The sequence below is a fragment of the Pristiophorus japonicus genome, chromosome 15, assembly GCF_044704955.1.
Source record: "Pristiophorus japonicus isolate sPriJap1 chromosome 15, sPriJap1.hap1, whole genome shotgun sequence".
Lineage (NCBI taxonomy): Eukaryota > Metazoa > Chordata > Chondrichthyes > Pristiophoridae > Pristiophorus > Pristiophorus japonicus.
The window spans coordinates 33,126,782-33,152,606 of record NC_091991.1 but is presented as its reverse complement, the minus strand read 5'-3'; positions in this window follow the sequence as shown (position 1 = coordinate 33,152,606).

The following is a 25,825-nucleotide window of genomic DNA, read 5'->3' as shown; positions in this document are numbered from 1 at the left end:
CACCATAATCTGTCATCCCTCACTCCTCCATCACCATCAAGCCAGGTTCAATGAGTGTAGAACATAAGAACATAAGAATTAGGAACAGGAGTAGGACATCTAGCCCCTCGCGTCTGCTCCGCCATTCAACAAGATCATGGCTGATCTGGCCGTGGATTCAGCTCCACTTACCCGCCCGCTCCCCGTAACCCTTAATTCCCTTATTGGTTAAAAATCTATCTATCTGTGATTTGAATACATTCAATGAGCTAGCCTCAACTGCTTCCTTGGGCAGAGAATTCCAGATTCACAACCCTCTGGGTGAAGAAATTCCTTCTCAACTCGGTCCTAAATGGCTTACCCCTTATCCTTAGACTGTGACCACTGGTTCTGGACTTCCCCAACATTGGGAACATTCTTCCTGCATCTAACCTGCCTGAACCCATCAGAATTTAAAACGTTTCTATGAGGTCCCCTCTCATTCTTCTGAACTCCAGCGAATACAAGCGCAGTTGATCCAGTCTTTCTTGATAGGTCAGTCCCGCCATCCCGGGAATCAGTCTGGTGAACCTTCGCTGCACTCCCTCAATAGCAAGAATGTCCTTCCTCAAGTTAGGAGACCAAAACTGTACACAATACTCCAGGTGTGGCCTCACCAAGGCCCTGTACAACTGTAACAACACCTCCCTGCCCCTGTACTCAAATCCCCTCGCTAGGAAGGCCAACATGCCATTTGCTTTCTTAACCGCCTGCTGTACCTGCATGTCAACCTTCAATGACTGATATACCATGACACCCAGGTCTCGTTGCACCTCCCCTTTTCCTAATCTGTCACCATTCAGATAATAGTCTGTCTCTCTGTTTTTACCACCAAAGTGGATAACCTCACATTTATCCACATTATACTTCATCTGCCATTCATTTGCCCACTTTCCTAACCTATCCAAGTCACTCTGCAGCCTCATAGCATCCTCCTCGCAGCTCACACTGCCACCCAACTTAGTGTCATCCACAAATTTGGAGATACTACATTTAATCCCCTCGTCTAAATCATTAACGTACAGTGTAAACAGCTGGGGCCCCAGCACAGAACCTTGCGGTACCCCACTAGTCACTGCCTGCCATTCTGAAAAGTACCCATTTACTCCTACTCTTTGCTTCCTGTCTGCCAACCAGTTCTCAATCCATGTCAGCACACTACCCCCAATCCCATGTGCTTTAACTTTGCACATTAATCTCTTGTGTGGGACCTTGTCAAAAGCCTTCTGAAAGTCCAAATATACCACATCAACTGGTTCTCCCTTGTCCACTCCACTGGAAACATCCTCAAAAAATTCCAGAAGATTTGTCAAGCATGATTTCCCTTTCACAAATCCATGCTGACTTGGACCTATCATGTCACCTCTTTCCAAATGCGCTGCTATGACATCCTTAATAGTTGATTCCATCATTTTACCCACTACCAATGTCAGGCTGACCGGTCTATAATTCATCATAAGGTAACCCCCTCATATCCGGAATCAGCCTAGTGAATCGTCTCTGTACCCCCTCCAAAGCTAGTATATCCTTCCTTAAGTAAGGTGACCAAAACTGCACGCAGTACTCCAGGTGTGGCCTCACCAATACCCTGTACAGTTGCAGCAGGACCTCTCTGCTTTTGTACTCCATCCCTCTCGCAATGAAGGCCAACATTCCATTCGCCTTCCTGATTACCTGCTGCACCTGCAAACTAACTTTTTGGGATTCATGCACAAGGACCCCCAGGTCCCTCCGCACCGCAGCATGTTGTAATTTCTCCCCATTCAAATAATATTCCCTTTTACTGTTTTTTTTCCCAAGGTGGATGACCTCACATTTTCCGACATTGTATTCCATCTGCCAAACCTTAGCCCATTCGCTTAACCTATCTAAATCTCTTTGCAGCCTCTCTGTGTCCTCTACACAACCCGCTTTCCCACTAATCTTTGTGTCATCTGCAAATTGTGTTACACTACACTCTGTCCCCTCTTCCAGGTCATCTATGTATATGCCAAGTGCACCATCAAGGCATACCTGAAAATGAGGTTCTTAGCTGGTGAAGCTACAACCCAGGACATGCATGCTAAACAGAAAAAGCAACACGCTATGGAATGAATATTTAAAAAAGTTGACACAGTGAAGTTCACTATAAATTTGACTGTTCACTCACAAGTCAAAACAAATCAGTTTGTTCATTTACACTTGGTATTGACTCACGAAAGGCAGACTGATTGATCCTTTAGTAAGACTAGAGAAACACGTGGAGGCATGCGAGAGCTCATAGTATGCAGCTTCTATAACAAAGGGTTTTCACTGTTACAATATTTGTATTGAGCAATTATCTGTATTGAGCAATAAAGATAAACTCATGATTGTGAAGAACACGGGATTGATCCACTTACAGGGGAGATCAGTGATGCTGAACTGAAGAGAATATCTAGAACAGCCATAGTGCTAATTCATAAACAACAATACATTTTTAGCAGCAACAAACCAATGTAAGCAGAGCATTTTTGTTTACAAGCACTGAATTTTCTGGTGATCCCAGAAGAGGAAAAGGATCATAATTCGTGTTTTTAGACAGTTCAGAATGTACTAAGAAAATTAGCAGAAAAATTGTGTATTTGGTTTATAACAGTCATTTATAAAAGCAAATAATAAATTAGGTGGCAAGGCTGAGATAGCCGAGAACGTTACAGGAGAATGGAATGGGGTGAGTACATCTACAACTTGTGTGGTTGGTCTATCTCCTACAACCTATGCATGCTGCATTTTATAGATAAGGGAGTCAAGGGTTATGGGGAGTGGGTGGGGAAGTGGAGTTGAGGCCAGGATCAAATCAGCCATGATCTTATTGAATGGCAGGGCAGGTTCGAGGGGCCAAATGGCCTACTCCTGCTTCTATTTTTTATGTTCTTATGCTATAATTACAGGATTTTCATTATAGTGTGCATCTCATTGAAATGCACAAAACACTCAGACTATGTTATAAGGATAGTATGTACTTTATAAAGTCTATTTGTTCAGTCTTAGAAGAAATTCCCCTTATCTCCAACAGATGGGAACTGTCCCAGTCCACCTTCCTTTGTCAATAACAATTACATTGAGATAAATGTGTCCAAATGGACAGTTAGTATTAAACAGGCAGCTTCACACCAAGCCTTCAGTACAATGACTTGCCATAAACATCCCTCTTGGTCATATTATGCCTATACCAAAATGCTTTAAGGGGTCAGTTGCATTATACATTAGATTGCTAATTTGTCCTGATTTTAAAGATTTTAAAACTATGACTATTTACAGCCAGATTTAGGAACCTTTTTAAATGGTTACAGAATTAACAAATGCCTTACCAAGCTCAAGATTGCAAGTTTGGTCAACGTCTGAAGAGCATCAGCTACTTTAAAAAGGTGAGTTGACTCATATACCACGGGCGTTTTTTGTATCCTCTACGTGTAATGCTGACAATAACTTCATGTCGTACTCCATAAAGCAAACTTCCCAGAGTGCTTAATAAGACAAAAGAGATTGAGCAGGAGAAAGGAGGAAAAATAATGCAAAAAGTGGGAGGGAATAGAGAGGATGAAGACAGGTACGCAGTGAAGTGTTTTCAGAAGACTTTTGAAGGGAGGGAGGGAAGTGGGATGTAAAGTGATTTTTGGAGGGAATTTCAAAGTGCAGGGGCATAGAGACCAAAAGAACTGCCTCTGACGATGATAGGCTGGGAGTGGGAAATGAGCGGTAATCTAGTGTCAGGGGAGTCGAGAAGATGTACAGCTGGAGAGGATTGGTCACGGAGGGTGAAGCAAGGCCCTGGAGGGGTTTGAAAATTAGGCTTTTGAAGTCAATTCACTTGGGTACAGGAAGCCATGGGCCAGAGAGTTCAAAATTAGTTGGAGTTTGTAAAGGGTGAAGTTGGAGGGGGGGGGGGGGGGGGTGTAAAAGAGAAACAGATGCATGGCAAGGAGAACATTGGAGAAGTCAATCTTAGAAAGTACGGATTAGGGTTTCGCTGCTAGTGAGAAAGTAATAGGGCCATAGGCAGGCAATATTCCAGAGGTCCTAGCAACAGATCATTGTTGTGTAGGAAGTCCAGCTCGAGTTGAACAGAGCACCAAGTTTAAATAGATGGAAAATTGGGTGGGTTCCTTTATGGCTATGTGATCCTCCCCACCAGATTTTCCTCTGTGCCCAAGTAATCCAATGTACCCATGTGCAGGAACAAACATAATCTAGCCAGCTATGCTTTTGGTAGTGTTGGTTGAAGAAGAAATCCTCGGCCAAAAACTGGGACAACTCCCAGCTTTTCTTCAAATGGTGACATTGGATCATTTAAATCCACCCGAGCAGAAAGACCAGGTTTCTTTTTTTCCCACATCTCATCCAAAAGATGGTAACTCTGCTAATTCATCACTGAAGAGTTAGGATCGATGCCAGTAAGTATTTTATTTTGCTCGAGAGCAGACTACCAAAACATGAGGTGGGTATGGATTAACTGTAATTCTTTAAAAAGCAACTAGACAAGTTCCCGAATGAAGAGGACATTTCCAGTTATAGAAAATAAGTTGTTAGTTAGCTACGATTAATATGAATAATAGGCTAATAGTCTCCTAGAGCCTTGATGGAAAGACTTTGGGGGTCAGAAAGAAATGTACCAGCGTTTTCCCAAAATTGGCCGTTGGTTATTTTTCTCTGGTTTGCCTCTTCCAGGAGATGGCATGGTTAACGGGTGGGTAAATGTACCCTGTACATTGTTACCTTGTATCTGAATTGGGGACACTTAATGGGCAAGATTGTCTTTTCCTATCCTTTGTGTTTATGCATCGTATTCAATATCTGTGATACAGCTAGGTTTTTAGTGTGTACTGGTCATCCTCCCAAAGCATTGCGGGAGTTAGCAGAAAACTGTAGCCTTCAAGTGAAGCGGGATTAGAAGCCAGAGGATATTTGGGCCAGTGCGTATCGATGCAATTCAGCCCCCATTTTAAAGTCATGCATTCGGTCCATTATAAATCCTTATGTGCAACATTTATAATGAGAATTGCCTATGTAAATTTGTAATGCTGTAAATACACTCTCCTACGAATGGTGACATTGCAGCACCCTTACAGACAAAGGATTATAATTAACAGTAACAACTTGCATTTATACAGCACCTTTAATGTATTAAAATGTCCCAAGGGGCTTCACAGGAGCGTTATCAAACAAAGTTTGACACCGAGACACATAAGGAGACGTTAGGACAGGTGACCAAACACTTGATCAAAGAGGTTGTTTTAAGGAATGTACTCTCATGTTTACGTAGGCAGACTCCCATTATAAAATGTGGGTATGAGTTTACAATAGAAATAGTTAACAGAAAGTTACTAGTAAATATCATGTGGATTGCACAGTCAGAGAATATGGTTGCTCCATTACCTGTCTGAGGTCTTCATGTTACTATTTCTCGGTCTCTCCTCTTCTCTCCCCTCGTCCCCTTCCTTATCTTCTTCTCTCTTCTTAATTTTTCCTTTTTTTCACTTTCTTTCCTTTCATTTTGGGTGGGAGGTAATGAGTAGCATGGCGTGGTGTGGTGGGGAAAGGAGTCACCAAAGGTTGGGGTGGGAGGATGCAGGGAAATTGTGGCCCTCAGGGCCTCTCTGCCCAATCACTCATTCTTCCTCACACTCTTTCACTCCTATCGCATCCTCTATTTCTTCACCTTCCCATCACCCGAACCACGTCCTCACTCCCACCACTGCCAACCACGTCTCCTTTAAACTACCCACTCAAGCGTTTATCTTCACCTCACCCGTTACTCATTCCCATTCGCTCCCGGCAAGGCAGGGTTGCCAAAGGCCAAGAAACCCACACTCAACCAGTTTCCAAGATGCATCTCCCACCTTACTTTTTCCTCAAAACAAGCAAATTCCCTCAAATTCAACTTGGAGTTTTCTTTAAATGGTGTTAGAAAGAGGAAGGAGACTGTCTATCTGCCTTTCTTTTTATTTTTCTTTCTCTCTTTCCTCGTCACTCTCTGCCTTCCAGCTGTTAGAAATTCGAATCTCTCACAGGTGTGCACAAGTAGCATTGATGTTTTTAACTCAACAAAATACAGGTGGAGATAATCATGTTGCTTCAAAATTCATGGGCTTGAATTTGATGAAGGCCCCCGCCCGCCCAAGTGCTGCTGAGAGGACCATTGAGGTACCCGATGGTACTTTGGGCGGGGTTTTCATCAACTAGGTCCCTCGAAGGTCAGCGGGTGGCAAATGAGGGACTTACGCCACCAATCTGGGCGGCAGCTCTCATTCTCGGCGGCAAAGGCGTTTGCCGCCCAAGTGCCGCTGAGGATGGAGTCAGGCCCACAGAGGGCCGAAGACCTGCAAAGAAAAAGCATTAAAAAAAACATGGGAACACCTTCAAGGTACGCCATACAGGTGAGTCCCTGTAAAGAAACAAAAAAGAAAAAATTGTTTACTCACCTTTTCTTTCAGCTCTTCAGACCTACCGTTGAGGACAGACCAGCCTCCACGCAGCAGCCCAGCCCCGTTCTGGCGGCGACTCCCACCCGCATGAATATGGCATCTCGGCGGGCAGGAGTCCACTTACGCCACTTGGCTATTCGCTGACGTCAGCGGGCGGTTCTCCCCTCCCGCCCGCTCCAGCCCAAATCGAAAGTGGCACTGGACGGAACCCGAAGAGGAATGTCGGCAGCAGTGGGCGTTTAGTCCATCAAATTCGGACCCCATGACTTTATTGAAAATTGAAGTTAAATTACATGAAGGAGGATACACATTTTCTCTCCTCACAGACATCCCTCACTCTCTTTCTCCTTCCCCGAATGGTCTTTCTCAAAAATGTATATATTATATGTATGTAATCGGTACACAGACACATAGAAACTTTGGCATACATACATAGGAGCCGAAATCAGTCTGTTGCACACCTCCTGTTAGCACCTCCGGGGGGCGCTAATGGGACGCAAATGTGTTTTCGCCTTGGGGGGAGATGTGGGGGAGGAGGGATGTGCGACTGGCTCCCTCGAAATTGCGTGGGAGTTAGTGGAGGCGTGAAATCACTAGCGCCCCAACCCGCTGCATCTCCAGCGATGGCATCATCGCCGTGTGGGGCGACCTCTTTTCGCCCCGCGGCAGTCCCGTGAGGCTGCCATGGGCAGTGTCAGCTTCAACCTCGCGGGATCTGATCTCGGCTGCACTCCGCTTGCGGGGTGAAATTTAAACGGGAGATGTGTGCCGCTATTTTTTCTTTTGCCAACTTACGCTGATCTTGCGGGATCAGTGATGGGATCGTGCAGTCCAGCATTCTGTTTTGGTGCCGGGCTGCAGAGGCCCATCGAGGGCTATGCAGAGCTCACAGCACTTTCCCATTTAATGGAAGGGGAGCGCCTGTGGAATTTGTCGGCGCGACGTGGAGAGGCCGCGTAGCCCTCTGCGTTGCGCACGCTAAGTACCCCTGAGCCCGCCTGGAGAGAAACTGGAGTGTACAACATTGCGCTCCACTTCCTCTCGGTGGTGGTGACCCCAATTTAGCTTGCGGGGCAGGATTTCTGTGCCGGGCACAGGATGTCCCGACTAGTAAGTGTTATCACTTCAATGGTATGAGACGTGATTTGGCTAGGATAGGATGGCGAATGATACATAAAGGGTTGACGGTGGATAGACAATGGCAGACATTTAAAGATCACATGGATGAACTACAACAATTGTACATCCCTGTCTGGCATGAAAAATAAAACAGGGAAGGTGGCTCAACCGTGGCTAACAAGGGAAATTAGGGATAGTCTAAATCCAAGAAAGAGGCATATAAATTGGCCAGAAAAAGCAGCAAACCTGAGGACTGGGAGAAATTTAGAATTCAGCAGAGGAGGACAAAGGGTTTACAAAGAAACATAGAAAATAGGTGCAAGAGCAGGCCATTCGGCCCTTCGAGCCTGCACCGCCATATGATCATATTCAATAAGATCATGGCTGATCATTCAACCTCAGTACCCCACCCCGGCCTTCCCCACACCCCCGATCCCTTTAGCCGTAAGGGCCACATCTAACTCCCTTTTGAATATGTCCAACGAACTGGACTCAACAACTTTCTGTGGCAGAGAATTCCACAGGTTCACAATTCTGTGAGTGAAGAAGTTCCTCCTCGTCTCAGTCCTAAATGGCTTACCCCTTATCCTTAGACTGTGTCCCCTGGTTTTGGACTTCCCCAACATTGGGAACATTCTTCCTGTATTTAACCTGTCCAGTCCCGTCAGAATTTTATATGTTTCTATGGGATCCCCTTTTATTCTTCTAAATTCCAGTGAATACAAGCCTAGATGATCCAGTCTTTCCTCATATGACAGTCCTGCCATCCCAGGAATCAGTCTGATGAACCTTCGCTGCACTCCCTCAATAGCAAGCCATCCTTCCTCAGATTAGGAGACCAAAACTGCACACAATACTCAAGGTGTGATCTCACCAAGGCCCTGTATAACTGCAGTAAGACCTCTCTGCTCCTATACTCAAATCCCCCCGCTATGAAGGCCAGCGTGTCATTTACTTTCTTCACCGCCTGCTGTACCTGCATGCCTACCTTCAATGACTGATGTACCATGACACCCAGGTCTCGTTGCACCTCCCCTTTTATTAATCTGTCACCATTCAGATAATAATCTGCCTTCCTGTTTTTGCCACCAAAGTGGATAATCTCACATTTATCCACATTATACTGCATCTGCCATGCATTTGCCCATTCACCTAACCTGTCCAAGTCCCCCTGCAGCATTTTGACATCCTCCATGCAGGTCGCACTGCCACCCAGCTTAGTGTCATCTGTAAACTTGGAGATATTACATTCAATTCCTTTGCCTAAATCATTAATGTACATTGTAAATAGCTGGGGTCCCAGCACTGAACCCTGCGGCACCCCACTAATCACTGCCTGCTATTCTGAAAAGGACCTGTTTATTCCCATTCTTTGCTTCCTGTCTGCCAACCATTTCTCTATCGATGTCAATACATTGCCCCCAATACCATGTGCCTTAATTTTGCACACCAATCTCTTGTGTGGAACCTTGTCAAAACCTTTTGAAAGTCCAAATACACCACATCCACTGGTTCTCCCTTGTCTACTCTACTAGTTACATCCTCAAAAAATTCTAGAAGATTTATCATGCATGATTTCCCTTTCATAAATCCATGCTGACTTGGACCGATCCTGTCACTGCTTTCCAAATGCGCTGCTATTACATCTTTAATAATTGATTCCAACATTTTCCCCACTACCGATGTCAGACTAACCAGTCTATAATTCCCTGTTTTTTCTCTCCCTCCTTTTTTAAAAAGTGGGGTTACATTAGCTACCCTCCAATCCATAGGAACTGATCCAGAGTCTATAGAATGTTGGAAAATGACCACCAATGCATCCACTATTTCTAGGGCCACTTCCTTAAGCACTCTGTGATACAGACTATCAGGCCCTGAGGATTTATTGGCCTTCAATCCCATCAATTTCCCCAACACAATTTCCTGACTAATAAGGATATCCTTCAGTTCCTCCTTCTCGCTAGATCCTCGATCCCCTAGTATTTCCAGAAGGTTATTTGTGTCTTCCTTAGTGAAGACAGAACCAAAGTATTTGTTCAATTAGTCTGCCATTTCTTTGTTCCCCATTATAAATTCACCTGGTTTTGACTGCAAGGGACCTACATTAGTCTTCACTAATCTTTTTCTCTTCACATATCTATTTAATTAGGAGGGGGAACATAGTATGAGAGTAAGCTTGCAAGGAACGTCAAAACTGACTGCAAAAGCTTCTATAGATATGTGAAGAGGAAAAGATTAGTGAAGACAAATGTAGGTCCTTTGCAGTCAAAATCAGGTGAATTTATAATGGGGAACAAAGAAATGGCAGTCCAATTGAACAAATACTTTGGTTCTGTCTTCACTAAGGAAGACACAAATAACCTTTTGGAAATGACCGAGGGTCTCACGAGAAGGAGGAGCTGAAGGAAATCCTTATTAGTCAGAAAATTGTGTTAGGGAAATTGATGGGATTGAAGGTCGATAAATCCCCAAGGCCTGATAGTCTGCATCCCAGAGTACTTAAGGAGGTGGCCCTAGAAATCGTGCATGCATTGGTGGTCATTTTCCAACAGTCTATAGGCTCTGAATTAGTTCCTATGGATTGGAGGGTAGCTAATGTAACCCCACTTTTTAAAAAAAGGAGTGAGAGAGAAAACAGGGAATTATCGACCAATTAGCCTGACATTGGTAGTGGGGAAAATGTTGGAATCAATTATTAAAGATGTAATAGCAGCGCATTTGGAAAGCAGTGACAGGATCGGTCCAAGTTAGCATGGATTTATGAAAGGGAAATCATGCATGATAAATCTTCCTAGAATCTTTTGAGGATGTAACTAGTAGAGTGGACAAGGGAGAACCAGTGGATGTGGTGTATTTGGACTTTCAAAAGGTCTTTGACAAGGTCCCACACACGGGATTAGTGTGCAAAATTAAAGCATATGGTATTGGGGGTAATGTATTGAAGTGGATAGAGAAAGGGTTGGCAGACAGTAAGCAAAGAGTAGGAATAAACGGGTTCTTTTCAAAATGACAGGCAATGACTAGTGGGGTACCGCAAGGTTCAGTGCTGGGACCCCAGCTATTTACAATATATATTAATGATTTAGACGAAGGAATTGAATGTTATATCTCCAAGTTTACAGATGACACTAAGTTGGGTGGCAGTATGAGCTGTGAGGAGGATGCTAAGGGACTGCAGGGTTGGTGAGTGGGCAAATGCATGGCAGATGCAGTATAATGTAGATAAATGTGAGGTTATTCACTTTGGTCGCAAAAACAGGAAGGCAGATTATCTGAATGGTGACAGATTAGGAAAAGGGGAGGTGCAACGAGACCTGGGTGTCATGGTACATCAGTTATTGAAAGTTGGCATGCAGGTACAGCAGGCGGTGAAGAAGGCAAATAGCATGTTGGCCTTCATAGCGAGAGGATTTGAGTATAGGAGCAGGGAAGTCTTACTGCAGTTGTACAGGGCCCTGGTGAGGCCACACCTTGAATATTGTGTACCGTTTTGGTTTCCTAATCTGAGGAAGGACATTCTTGCTATTGAGGGAGTGCAGTGAAGGTTCACCAGACTTATTCCCGGGATGGCAGGATTGGCATATGAAGAAAGACTGGATCGACTAGGCTTATATTCATTGCAATTTAGAAGAATGAGAGGGGATCTCATAGAAACATTAAATTCTGACGGGTTTAGACAGGTTAGATGCAGGAAGAATGTTCCCAATATTGGGGAAGTCCAGAACCAGGGGTCACAGTCTAAGGATAAGGGGTAAGCCATTTGGGACAGAGATGAGGAGAAACTTCTTCACTCAGAGAATTGTGAATCTGTTGAATTCTCTACCACAGAAAGTTGTTGAGGCCAGTTCGTTAGATATATTCAAAAGGGAGTTAGATGTGGCCCTTATGGCTAAAGGGATCAAGGGGTATGGAGAGAAAGCAGGAATGGGGTACTAAAGTTACATGATCAGCCATGATCATATTGAATGGTGATGCAACCTCGAAGGGCCGAATGGCCTACCATTGCACCAATTTTCTATGTTTCTAAACAGGGCGCTCCAAAACTTCGCAGCTACTGACTTTTACCTAAAGTAAAAGATTTGGAAATCTGTGCTACAGTTTTTCTTTAAATAATTTAGATTTTTTGAGCAGAAACTACTAGAAGCTGAAGAAATATAGCTGACTGAATGGCGTGAGGCATCCTGGGAAGTGAGATACATGACATGATCAGACTGCACAATTCAAATTCAGCTCACGGCATTACAGCTCGGGCTAAAATATCAACTCCAAGCCCAGGGTTGTGTTAGAGACTTCAAATAAAAACTTTAATGAAGGCTTTAAAAGACACAAAAGACAATTCAATGGATAAATGTATTATTGTGAGTTACTTTTATTTTCACTAACTCCTTATTTTAGACATTAGAAATTTCAAATAGAAAAAAAATGGCAGATGCGAAACAATTTCTAATAGTATCTTGAGGGCATTGAAGGCAGGTTGCACAGATTGAGGAGTTTACTTACACATTTTCCATTATAAATGCGGATATAGGCATTTATAACGGAAAGATCGACACAAAATGTATGACAAGTGTTCAGACAGAAACTCCACACGGACGCAAGATATTTAACGTTATAGATAGTAGCATCAAAATTAGTAACCATTTACAAAATACAATACCAAAAAATATTTTTTTTTAAACGAAATGCGTTCTCACTAAAATGAAAATGCCCCAATAGTAGAAAGCGTGTTCCACAGGTTATTTAAATAAGAATTTTCCCCACTGACGAGGTGAATGTTAACATGCAAGATAATTCCAGAATTAGAACATCTCAATTTACACCAAGCTCCCTTCAAATGTTCGAGGGCCTCCTCCAATCTTGTATAAGCGGATTCTTCCACTGAATGATTACGGTTTGAGACAGGATGCAAAATGTTATTCTTGATGGATCAGTAGTGATGGATTACATTTATTATCAACTTGATAAACCTTCGCCCTCAGTTTATTTTGTCTGAGTTTCTCCATTGTTCATTTGCCCCAGGCGTGACATATTAATGAGGTTCTGAGCTCCATTTTGAAGTTTCTCTCATGCTCTGAAACAGGAAGACCTTCGATGATTTGGTCTTTACGATGCTTTCACATTACAAGTGTGCAGCAAACAGTCGCCATCCCATTCTCCCTTCATCAGCTGCACACAAGTATACATGACAGGACCGGTTATGTCTTCAGGTGCTCTGATAATGACTCCACGAGACAATGTGTTGTACTTGAACTGTAGTGACCTTAGTCCATTTAATATAACCCCAGAGTTAGGATCACTAGGCCAGGCAAAACTTGTACAGGTAACCTGCAAGTCTCCCACTGCAGTTCCCTCTAGTGGCACACCTTGTAATAGTACAAGCAGTAAACATGTAGGATACAAGACAGGATCTACCTGGGATCACTAGCCTCGCACACCCACAAAAATATTTGTCTACAAATTCATGTTGAGGTGAGCCCACTCTTTCTGTAAAGAAACAGTGAGGAGCCGATCTGCACTTATGCTCCAGTTCTAATCGGGTCTCTGCACCACACAGTGAAGCACAGTGCGCTCTGTGACACAGTGAAGCCCAGTGCGTTCTACACCACACAGTGAAGCCCAGTGCTCCCTATACCACACAGTGAAGCCCAGTGCACTCTGTGACACAGTGAAGCCCAGTGCTCCCTATACCACACAGTGAAGCCCAGTGCGTTCTACACCACACAGTGAAGCCCAGTGCTCCCTATAGCACACAGTGAAGCACAGTGCTCCCTATACCACACAGTGAAGCTCAGTGCTCCCTATACCACACAGTGAAGCTCAGTGCGCTCTGTGACACAGTGAAGCCCAGTGCGTTCTACACCACACAGTGAAGCCCAGTGCACTCTGTGACACAGTGAAGCCCAGTGCTCCCTATACCACACAGTGAAGCCCAGTGCGTTCTACACCACACAGTGAAGCCCAGTGCTCCCTATAGCACACAGTGAAGCCCAGTGCTCCCTATACCACACAGTGAAGCCCAGTGCTCCCTATAGCACACAGTGAAGCACAGTGCTCCCTATACCACACAGTGAAGCTCAGTGCTCCCTATACCACACAGTGAAGCTCAGTGCGTTCTACACCACACAGTGAAGCCCAGTGCTCCCTATACCACACAGTGAAGCCCAGTGCGTTCTACACCACACAGTGAAGCCCAGTGCTCCCTATAGCACACAGTGAAGCACAGTGCTCCCTATACCACACAGTGAAGCTCAGTGCTCCCTATACCACACAGTGAAGCTCAGTGCGCTCTGTGACACAGTGAAGCCCAGTGCGTTCTACACCACACAGTGAAGCCCAGTGCTCCCTTTTCCACACAGTGAAGCTCAGTGCGCTCTGTGACACAGTGAAGCCCAGTGCGTTCTACACCACACAGTGAAGCCCAGTGCTCCCTATACCACACAGTGAAGCCCAGTGCGCTCTGTGACACAGTGAAGCCCAGTGCGTTCTACACCACAAAGTGAAGCCCAGTGCGTTCTACACCACACAGTGAAACCCAGTGCTCCCTATACCACACAGTGAAGCCCAGTGCGCTCTGTGACACAGTGAAGCCCAGTGCGTTCTACACCACACAGTGAAGCCCAGTGCTCCCTATACCACACAGTGAAGCTCAGTGCGCTCTGTGACACAGTGAAGCCCAGTGCGTTCTACACCACACAGTGAAGCCCAGTGCTCCCTATACCACACAGTGAAGCCCAGTGCACTCTGTGACACAGTGAAGCCCAGTGCTCCCTATACCACACAGTGAAGCCCAGTGCGTTCTACACCACACAGTGAAGCCCAGTGCTCCCTATAGCACACAGTGAAGCACAGTGCTCCCTATACCACACAGTGAAGCCCAGTGCTCCCTATACCACACAGTGAAGCCCAGTGCTCCCTATACCACACAGTGAAGCCCAGTGCGTTCTACACCACACAGTGAAGCCCAGTGCTCCCTATAGCACACAGTGAAGCACAGTGCTCCCTATACCACACAGTGAAGCTCAGTGCTCCCTATACCACACAGTGAAGCTCAGTGCGCTCTGTGACACAGTGAAGCCCAGTGCGTTCTACACCACACAGTGAAGCCCAGTGCTCCCTTTTCCACACAGTGAAGCTCAGTGCGCTCTGTGACACAGTGAAGCCCAGTGCGTTCTACACCACACAGTGAAGCCCAGTGCTCCCTATACCACACAGTGAAGCCCAGTGCTCCCTATACCACACAGTGAAGCCCAGTGCGCTCTGTGACACAGTGAAGCCCAGTGCGCTCTACACCACACAGTGAAGCCCAGTGCTCTCTACACAAGACTGAGGGAACACTGCATTGTCGAGAGCATTACTGAGGGAGCGCTGCACTGTTGGAGGGGCAGTATTGAGGGAGTGCTGCACTGTCGGAATGGAAGTACTGATCGAATGCTACATTGTCGGACGAACAGTACTGAAGGAGCGCTGCCCTGTCGGAGGGCAGTACTGACGGAGTCTGCAGTGTCAGAGGGGAAGCCCAGCCCAACAATGCACTCTGGGTCCCTTTGGCCCGCCGGCCTGGCCCAACGACACACTCTGGGTCCCTTTGGCCAGCCGGTCTGGCCCAGCCTCACACTGCAGGTCTCTTCAACCAGCCGGCCCGGCCCAATGACGGGCTGTATCTGCCCTAGGTCGCTAGCGGTGAACACTAACTTTTAAACAACTTGATTTACATTTTAGACTTTATCAACTTTTAATCAACTTTTAATCTATTTATTAAACCTTCAATCAACCGGAGTAACTTTTTTAAAATTTGGAAATACTTTTAAACTCTTAAACTTTTAAAACAACTTGGAAACCTTTGGGGAAATGTTTTACCTTGGAAGAAACTTTCCAAAACATCCCTTGGAACCCCAGCGGACAACTGACCCCATGGGCAACAAATTGATCCTCCTAGGTGACTTTAATGCCAGGGTCGGCAAAGACACAGCCCTCTGGGGAGGCGTGATTGGCAGAGAGGGGATCGGGAAAGCCAACTCCAGCGGTACCCTACTCCTGAAAAGATGTATAGAACACGAACTCCTCATCACCAACACCTTGTTCCCCAGAGGGACAAATACAAGGCATCGTGGTAACACCCTCGCTCCAAACACTGGCACCTGCTCGACTATGTCATCGTCCGAGCCAGGGATCGCAAGGATGTGCGCATCACCCACGCCATGACAGGAGCTGACGACTGCTGGACAGACCATCGCCTAATCCGATCCATCATCGATATTAACATAGCCCCAAAGAAGAGGGGACAGCAGAAGTTGTGCCGTAAAAAAGTTAATGCCGGGGCACTTAAAGTCCCAGCTAAGAGTGCCCTATACAGCCAGCGCCTCACAGCTAATCTGACATGCCTTGATGACCCCGAGATGCTCAATGCCCACAGCGCTTGGTCTGCCCTCCAGGCCTCCATAACCAGCGCCTGTGAAGAGACACTTGGATACTCAACCAGAAAACTGGTTTGATGAAAATGATCAGGAGATCCAAGAACTAATAGATCTTAAGCACAGAGCATTTCTGAGCCTCAAGCAACAACCCAACTCGGGAGCTGCAAAGCAACATTACAGGCGGCTCAAGGCTGAGATCCAACAAAAAACCCGGGACCTAAAGAACAGGTGGTGGATGGAGAAAGCACAGGAGATGCAACAACTGGCCGACAGCCTCGATATGTGAGGATTCTTCATCGCAGTCAAGGCCACCTACGGTCCAAACTCCCAAGGCCCCACCCCACTCCTGGCCAAGAATGGGGAAACACTCATCAAGGACACCGAGGCTGTCAGGGCCCGCTGGAAGGAGCACTTTGAAGATCTCCTCAGTCGAGACTCTGCCTTTGACTCGAGTGTTCTCAACACCATCCCGCAGCATGCGACCCGCCACCGCCTCAGTGAAACCCCAACACTGCACGAGGTAGGCAAAGCCATAACACAACTCAAGAATAACAAGACTACAGGTGCGGATGGAATTCCTGCTGAGGTGCTAAAGTATGGCAGAGAGGCGCTGTTGGCGCGGATACATGACCTCATCTCTCTCATTTGGAGGGAGGAGAGCATGCCGGGAGATCTCAGATGCAGTGATCGTGACCATCTTTAAAAAGGGGAACAAGTCTGACTGCGGCAACTACAGGGGAATCTCCCTGCTATCAGCCACTGGGAGGGTTGTTGCTAGAGTTCTCCTCAACCATCTTCTCCCTGTGGCCGAGAAGCTCCTCCCGGAATCACAATGCGGATTTCGTCCCCTACGGGGCACAACGGACATGATCTTTGCAGCGCGACAGCTGCAGGAAAAATGCACGGAGCAGCGCCAGCCCTTATACATGGCCTTTTTCGATCTTACAAAGGCTTTTGACACTGTCAATTATGAGGGCTTACCGCATCCTCCTCCGTTTTGGATGCCCCCAAAAATTTGTCAACATCCTTCGCCTGCTACACGACGACATGCAGGTTGTGATCCTTACCAGTGGTTCCATTACAGACCCAATCCACGTCCGGACCGGGGTCAAACAGGGCTGCGTCATCGCCCCAACCCTCTTCTCAATCTTCCTTGCTGCCATGCTCCACCTCACAGTCAACAAGCTCCCTGCTGGAGTGGAACTAAACTACAGAACCAGTGGGAAGCTGTTTAACCTACGCCGCCTCCAGACCAGGTCCAAGATCACCCCAACCTCTGTCATTGAACTACAGTACGTGGACGACGCCTGCGTCTGCGCAAATTCTGAGGCTGAACTCTAGGGTATAGTCGATGTATTCACCGAAGCATATGAAAGCATGAGCCTTAACACTTAACATCCGTAAGACAAAGGTCGTCCACCAGCCTGTCCTCGCCGCACAACACTGCCCCCCAGTCATCAAGATTCACGGCATGGCACTCGACAACGTGGAGCACTTTCTGTTATGTATGTAAACCTGCAAATACCATGTATAACCACCAGAGGGCTTATCCCCTAGAGTCCCAAGGGATCCCACAATCCCTTGGGAGCACCTGTATATAAAGGGGCCTCACAGGCTGGAGAGGCATTCTGAGATCTGTGATACAGGACTACGGTCACACCTTACTTTGAGCTTGCAGTATCTAGTCTGACTCTTTATTCAAGACATAACAACTGGCGATGAGATACAGATGACGAACCCCACCGCAACAATGCAGAGAATCGTGGGCATCCTGGAGAAATTTTTGGAGGGAGATGATTGGGAAACCTTCGTGGAGAGACTCAACCAATACTTTGTGGCTAATGAGCTGGAAGGAGAAGCGAACGCTGCCAAACGAAGGGCGCTCCTCCTCACCGTTTGCAGGGCACCAACGTATGGCCTCATGAAAAAGTTGCTCGCTCCAGCAAAACCCACACAAAAGTCGTACGATGAGTTGTGCACACTGGTCCGGGAGCATCTAAACCCGAAGGAAAGCATTCTGATGGCAAGGTATCGGTTCTACACTTACAAGAGGTCTGAAGGCCAGGAAGTGGCGAGCTAAGGCGCCATTGCGAATTTGAAGGACACGTGGAGCACTTGCTCATGGAGTTCTTTGTACTTGGCATTGGCCATGAAGTAATACTTCGCAAACTTTTGACTGTAGAGACCCCAACCTTGAGTAAAGCCATAGCGATAGCCCAGGCATTTATTGCCACCAGTGATATTACCAAACAAATTTCTCAGCACACTAGTGCTGCTGCAAGTACTGTGAATAAAGTAAGGTTATTTTCGAATCGAAATGTACAGGGCAGGACTTACATGCCTGCAGCTGCACGTCCACAGATGACAGAGAGTCCACCATCAAGGATGTGTGAATACAAGGCCATTAACACCTTGTTGGCGCTGCGGGGGTGATCATCGTTTCCATTCATGCCGCTTCAAAGGATACGTTTGCAAGGGCTGTGGAACAATGGGACACCCCCAACGCATGAGCAGTCGAGCTGCAAACCCTGCTAATCCTGCAAACCACCATGTTGCACAGGAGAACAGATCCACGGTGGATCACGACGAACCAGAGCCTCAGACTGAGGAGGCAGAGGTATATGGGGTGCACACATTTACCACAAAGTGTCCCCCGATAATGCTGAAGGTTGAACTAAATGGACTCCCGGTGTCCATGGAGCTGGACACGGGGCCCAAGCCAGTCCATAATGAGCAAAAAGACTTTCGATAAATTGTAGTGCAGCAAGGCTTCAAGGCCAGTCCTGACTCCCATTCGCACTAAACTGAGAACATACACAAAGGAACTGATTCCCGTAATCGGCAGTGCTACCATAAAGGTCTCCTACAATGGAGCGGTGCACAAGTTACCACTCTGGGTGGTACCGGGAGATGGCCCCACGCTGTTCGGCAGGAGCTGGCTGGGAAAGATAGGCTGGAACTGGGGCGACATCAGAGCGCTTTCGTCTGTCGACGACAACTCATGTGCCCAGGTCCTAAGCAAGTTCCCCTCACTGTTCGAACCAGGCATCGGGAAGTTCCAAGGAGCAAAAGTGCAGAACCATTTGATTCCGGGGGCGCGACCCATCCATCACAAGGCGAGAGCAGTACCTTACATGAAAGAGAGGGTGGAGATCGAACTGGACAAGCTGCAACGAGATGGCATCATTTCGCCGATCGAATTCAATGAGTGGGCCAGTCCGGTCGCTCCAGTCCTCAAGGGAGACGGCACCGTCAGAATCTGTGGCGATTACAAACTATCAATCGTTTCTCACTACAGGATCAATACCCGCTACCAAAGGCAGACGACCTATTTGCGACGCTGGCAGGAGGGAAAACGTTCACGAAGCTGGACTTGACCTCGGCCTACATGACGCAGGAGCTGGAGGAATCATCGAAAGGCCTCACCTGCATCAACATGCGCAAAGGTCTCTTCATTTACAACAGATGCCCGTTTGGGATTCAATCGGCCGCGGTGATATTCAGAGGAACATGGAAAGCTTGCTGAAGTCGGTCCCGCACACCGTGGTCTTCCAGGACGACATCTTGATTACAGGTCGGGACACCGTCGAGCATCTACAGAACCTGGAGGAGGTTCTTAGTCGGCTTAATCGTGTGGGGCTCAGGCTAAAATGCTTGAAATGCATTTTCCTGGCGCCTGAAGTGGAGTTCCTGGGGAAAAGAATTGCAGGCCCACCGATTCGAAGACGGAGGCAATCAAGAACGCACCGAGACCACAGAACGTGACGGAGCTGCGGTCGTTTCTGGGACTCCTGAACTATTTTGGTCATTTCTTACCGGGTCTTAGCACATTGTTCGAACCCCTGCACTTTTTACTGCGTAAAGATGAATGGGTATGGGGTAAAAGCCAAGAAAATGCCTTTGAGAAAGCTAGGAAGCTGTTATGTTCAAACAAATTGCTTGTGTTGTACGATCCATGTATGCATTTGGTAATAGCATGTGATGCTTCTTCGTACGGGGTCGGGTGTGTATTGCAACAAGCTAATGAATTTGAGAAATTGCAACCGGTTGCTTATGCATCCAGAAGTCTGTCTAAGGCTGAGAGAGTCTACGATATGATCGAAAAAGAAGCGTTAGCGTGTGTTTACAGGGTAAAGAAAATGCATCAATATCTGTTCGGGCTCAAATTTGAATTGGAAACCGACCTTAAGCCGCTTATATCCCTCTTTTCTGAAAGTAAGGGGATAAATACGAATGCATCGGCCCGCATCCAGAGATGGCCGCTTACGCTGTCCGCATACAACTACACCATCCACCACAGGCCAGGCACAGAAAACTGTGCCGATGCTCTCAGTAGGTTGCCATTGCCCATATGGGGGTGGAAATGACACAGACCGCAGATTTAGTCATGGTAATGGAAGCATTCGACAGTGAGCAATCACCTGTTACCGCCCGATAGAACCTGGATGAGCCAGGACCCCTTACTGTCCTTAGTAAAAAACTGTGTGCTCCACGGGAGTTGGCCTAGTGTCCGGTTAGAGATGCAGGAAGAAATGAAGCCGTACCAGCGGCACAAAGGTGAAATGTCTATACAGGCCGACTGCCTCCTATGGGGTAATCGGGTAGGGGTGCCAAAAAAGAACAGGGACACCTTCATTAAGGATCTCCACAGCACCCACCCAGGCATCGTAATGATGAAAGCGATAGCCAAATCCCACATGTGGTGGCCCAGTAGCGATGCAGATTTATAGAGTACTGCGTGCACAAATGTAATACATGTTCCCAGCTAAGCAATGCACCCAGGGAGGCGCCAGTAACTTTATGGTCCTGGCCCTCCAAACCGTGGTCCAGGGCCCATGTTGACTATGCAGGCCCATTCTTGGGAAAAATGTTTTTAGTGGTTGTAGATGCGTACTCCAAATGGATTGAATGTGTGATAATGTCGGCATGCACGTCCGCTGCCACCATTGAAGGCCTACGGGCAAAGTTTGCCACGCACGGCCTGCCTGATGTCCTTGTAACTGACAATGGGCCGCGCTTTATCAGTGCTGAGTTCAAGGAGTTCATGACCCGCAACGGGATCAAACGTGTCACATCTGCCCCGTTTAAACGTCAAGCAGAGCTTGAAAAGGGTAACTGAAGGCTCACTGCAGACTCGCTTATCCCGAGTCCTGCTTAGTTACCGCACAAGACCCCACTCGCTCACTGGGGTCGCTCTCGCTGAACTGCTCATGAAAAGGGCACTTAAGACAAGGCTCTCGTTAGTCCACCTTGATCTACACGAACAGGTAGAGAGCAGGCGGTTTCAACAGAATGCACATCATGATCGCGCAAATGTGTCACGCGAAATTGAGATAAATGATCCTGTATTTGTGTTGAACTATGGACAAGGTCCCAAGTGGCTTCCTGGCTCTGTTTCGGCCAAAGAGGGGAGTACGGTGTTTGTGGTCAAACTCTCAAATGGACCTGCAGAAAACACTTGGACCAAACCAAACTCAGATTTACGGACTGTCCAGAACAACTCACAATAGACTCCACCTTTTTCGACCCTCCAACACACACACAAGTGGCAACCGACCCAGCGGTTGACCACGAAGCAGAACCCATCACCCGCAGCAGCCCAGCAGGACTCACCACCCCCAGCAAGGCCAGCTGCGCAGCAGCCCAGCGAGGGCCCAACAAACGACTCACCAAAACCAGCATTTGCAACGAGACAATTAACCAGGGAAAGGAAGGCCCCAGATCGACTCACATTGTAAATAGTTACACTATTGACTTGGGGGGGGGGGGGGAGGCGGAGGGGGGGGGGAAAGTGTTGTTATGTATTTGTAAACCTGTAAATACCAAGTCTAACCACCAGAGGGCTTATCCCCTGGAGACCCAAGGGATCCCACAATCCCTTGGGAGCACCTGTATATAAGGAGGCCTCACAGGCTGGATAGGCACTCTGAGATCTGTAATAAAGGACTATGGTCACACTTTACTTTGTGCTTGCAGTATCTTGTCTGACTATTTATTCAAGACATAACACTTTCCATACCTCAGGAGTCTCTTATCAACAAAGGCAGACATTGATGCGGAGATTCAACATCGCCTCCAGTGCAGCCTTCGGTCTCCTGATGAAATGAGTGTTCGAAGACCAGGCCCTCAAATCTACCACCAAGCTCATGGCCTACAGGGTTGTAGTAATACCTGCCCTGCTGTATGGATCAGAGGTATGGACGATGTACAGAAGACACCTCAAGTTGCTAGAGATATATCACCAACGATGTCTTCACAAGATCCTGCAAATCCCCTGGGAGGACAGACACACCAACATCAGTGTCCTCCCCAGGCTAACATCCCCAGCATTGAAGCACTGACCACACTCGATCAGCTTCGCTGGGCAGGCCACATGGTTCGCCTGCCAGACACGAGACTCTCTAAGCAATTGCTTTATGCGGAGCTCCTTCACGGCAAACGAGCCAAAGGTGGGCAGCGGAAACGTGACACGGACACCCTCAAAGCCTCCCTGGTAAAGTGCGACATCACCACTGACACCTGCGAGTCCCTGGCCGAAGACCGCCCTAGGTGGAGAAAGTGCATCCGGGAAGACGTTGAGCTCTTCGAATCTCAAAGCCGTGAGCGTGAAGAGGTCAGGCGGAGGCAGCGGAAGGAGTGTGCGGCATATCAGTCCCACCCCCCCCCTTCCCCTGACAAATGTCTGTCCCACCTGTGACAGGGTTTGTGGCTCTCATATTGGACTGTTCAGCCACCAAAGAACTCACTTTAGGAGTGGAAGCAAGTCTTCCTCGATTCCGAGGAACTGCCTATGATGATGATGACACAAGACCAGCAAAAATAGGGAGTGGAGAAGCACTTACAAATATACAGCATACAGCTTCATTGATTGTACGTGTTGTATATATTTTGGGTGAGAGTTGGCTAGCTGTACGTACTCCATTTCCTTGACGCCTGATGATTACAAAGCAATCAGTGAATTGTGATGGTTTACTGAGCGACAATCGTATTAAAACAACATTCTCAATCCAGTGTGTACACAATATACTCAATCAATACAAAGTGCAGCAAAAAGCCCAATTAAGATCACAATGGGGGCAGAATGAAATTGAGATCAAAAGCAAGATGATTTTATAATTTTTGTCCCTCTATTCCACCCAAGTGGGTGAAGATAAACTAAGGATTCTGCATTTTTGACATTAACCAAACAGGTTTTAGCTTAAATCAAACTATAAACATATGCTTCAGTCAAATACGTGAAATCAAAGCCATCTCTGCCCTAGGGATAGATTTGTCCAGCAGAGTGTAGCCAGTTAGATCATGTAGCACATGGTAGTGTGCAGGTTACCAGTATTGCCATAGGGATGGGACTTCCATTTCACGTGTCCATTACATTCAGATGGTTTGAATCCATGTTAAAACAACCCTGAAAAAAACAGCTCTTGTGAATGGACAGAGCCTCCCTCAATGGATCAGAGGACCACAAACACTTACCCCTACTGGGCTGCCAGGGAACGGAGAAACTATAGACATTACAGCGGGAAAACACACACAACCTTATGGAAGTCAGTCACACACTCTCAGTCTCACACCTTGCTAAACAAGAACAATTCAAAAATGATCCTCACAAGCTTTTGCTCCACCCCTAGAATATGGTCTCTGGCTTTTAATGTGCAAGTTAATTGGTGTTAGTCTGTGAATTTAATTATCATCCGCTATTTCTTCCCTATGGTCAAGCACTTTGCCTCCATTCAGTCTTGTCCAGAGACAGGGACCTGTAGAGAAAGGTGGATGTGAACCCATTCTATGGTGTGGTGCACAGATCATCATCATAGGCAGTCCCTCGAAATCAAGGACGACTTGCTTTCACTCTCAGTGAGTTCTCAGGTGACTGTACAGTCCAATATGGAAATTACAGTCTCTGTCACAGGTTGGACAGACAGTCGTTGAAGGAAAGGGTAGGTGGAGAGCCTGGTTTGCCACAGGCTCCTTCCACTGTCTGCGCTTGGTTTCTGCATGCTCTCGGTGACGAGACTCGAGGTGCTCAGCGCCCTCCCAGATGCTCTTCCTCCACTTTGGGCAATTTTTGGCCAGGGATTCCCAGGTGTCGATGGGGATGTTGCACTTTAACAAGGATTCTTTGAGGGTATCCTTGAAACGTTTCCTCTACCCACCTGGGGATCGCTTGCCGTGTAGGAGTTCCAAGTAGAGTGCTTGCTTTGGGAGTCTTGTGTCGGGCATGCGGACAATGTGGCCCACCCAACGGAGCTGGTCGAGTGTGGTTAGTGCTTCGATGCTGGGAATGTTGGCCTGATCAAGAATACTGACGTTGGTGCGTTTGTTCTCCCAGAGGATGTTGCAATCGAAGTACGACAGGACAGAAGTACTAAAATCAGCAGTTCGCACTCGCTTTTCACTTATGCCAGAGAAGTGTGTTACAATTCCCAGGGCTAGTTGTCTCCCCTACCTAAGTCAGGTGACTTATATGCTCAAGTCCCCACTCAGGGACTTGGGGACTTGAGCACAAACATCTTGGCTGACACTCCAGTGCAGCGCTGAGAGAGTACTGCACTGTTGGAGGTGCCGTCTTTCATATGAGATGTTAAACCAAGGCCCCGTCTGCTCTCTCAAGTGGACGTAAGAGATCCCATGGCATAATTTAGAAGAAGAGCAGGGGAGGTATCCCCAGTGCCCTGGCCAATATTTATCTCTCAATCAACATAACAAAAACAGATTATTTGGTCATTATTACATTGCTGTTTGTGGGAGCTCGTTTATGCGCAAGTTGGCTGCCAAGTTTCCTACACTCCAAAAGTACTTAATCGGCTGTAAAGTGCTTTGAGACGTCCGGTAGTCGTGAAAGGCGCTATATAAATCCAAGCCAGTCTTTCTTCTTTCTTAACTGAATTGGCAGTCAGAGCACTGACAATTAGCTTACTCAAAACTTCTGGTTGATGATGGCAGTCACACTAGTACCTGGAGACTGCAGCAGGATTCCTTATAACAATACTTTACAAAGGGAGAAATAAGATGGCCTGAAACTCAGAGAAACAGTTTTACAAGTAAAATTTGCACCAGTCTAACAAAAGCAGGAGGGAATCAAACCACAAATTCATACAAACAGATAGTGCCTTTCACTTTGATTTGAAGAACCAATACTAGGGGCTCAATTTTCCCCAGTTTATAGGCACCGCTTTTTTTGGCCTAAATTTAAAAATCCAAGTTTCCCCAAGGATTGTGTGCCAGTGTAACTCAGTGAGTTACAATTTTTTTAGGTTAGTTTTTTTTGACCTCATTGGGGCATAACCTGCCACCCGCGCCAATTCTGGCCATTTACACAAATTTGGCCAGCTCCGATTTACTCCAATTTTTCTGAGGATGGCGTATGTGACCTCTGTGGAAAAACCTTCTGGGCAGGTAGGGAAATCGGCGTAGGTGAGGAAATCGGCGCAGGTAAGAAAATCGGCGTAGGTAAGGAAATCGGCGCAGGTGAGGAAATCGGCGTAGGTGAGGAAATCGGCGCAGGTGAGGAAATCGACGTAGGTAAGGAAATCGACGCAGGTAAGAAAATCGGCGCAGTTGAGGAAATCGGCGTAGGTAAGGAAATCGGTGCAGGTAAGAAAATCGGCGTAGGTAAGGAAATCGGCGCAGGTGAGGAAATCGACGTAGGTAAGGAAATCGGCGCAGGTGAGGAAATCGGCGCAGCAGCTGCACTTCCAGGGCCCGGACAGCAGCAGCAGAAAGGGGAGAGAGAGTGCGAGAGCGGGGGGGGGGGGGGGGGAAAGGCCATTCGGCCAGAGTTAGGAACGGGTACCTGGCATCAGGAGGCCCTTCGGCCTGGGATAGTAG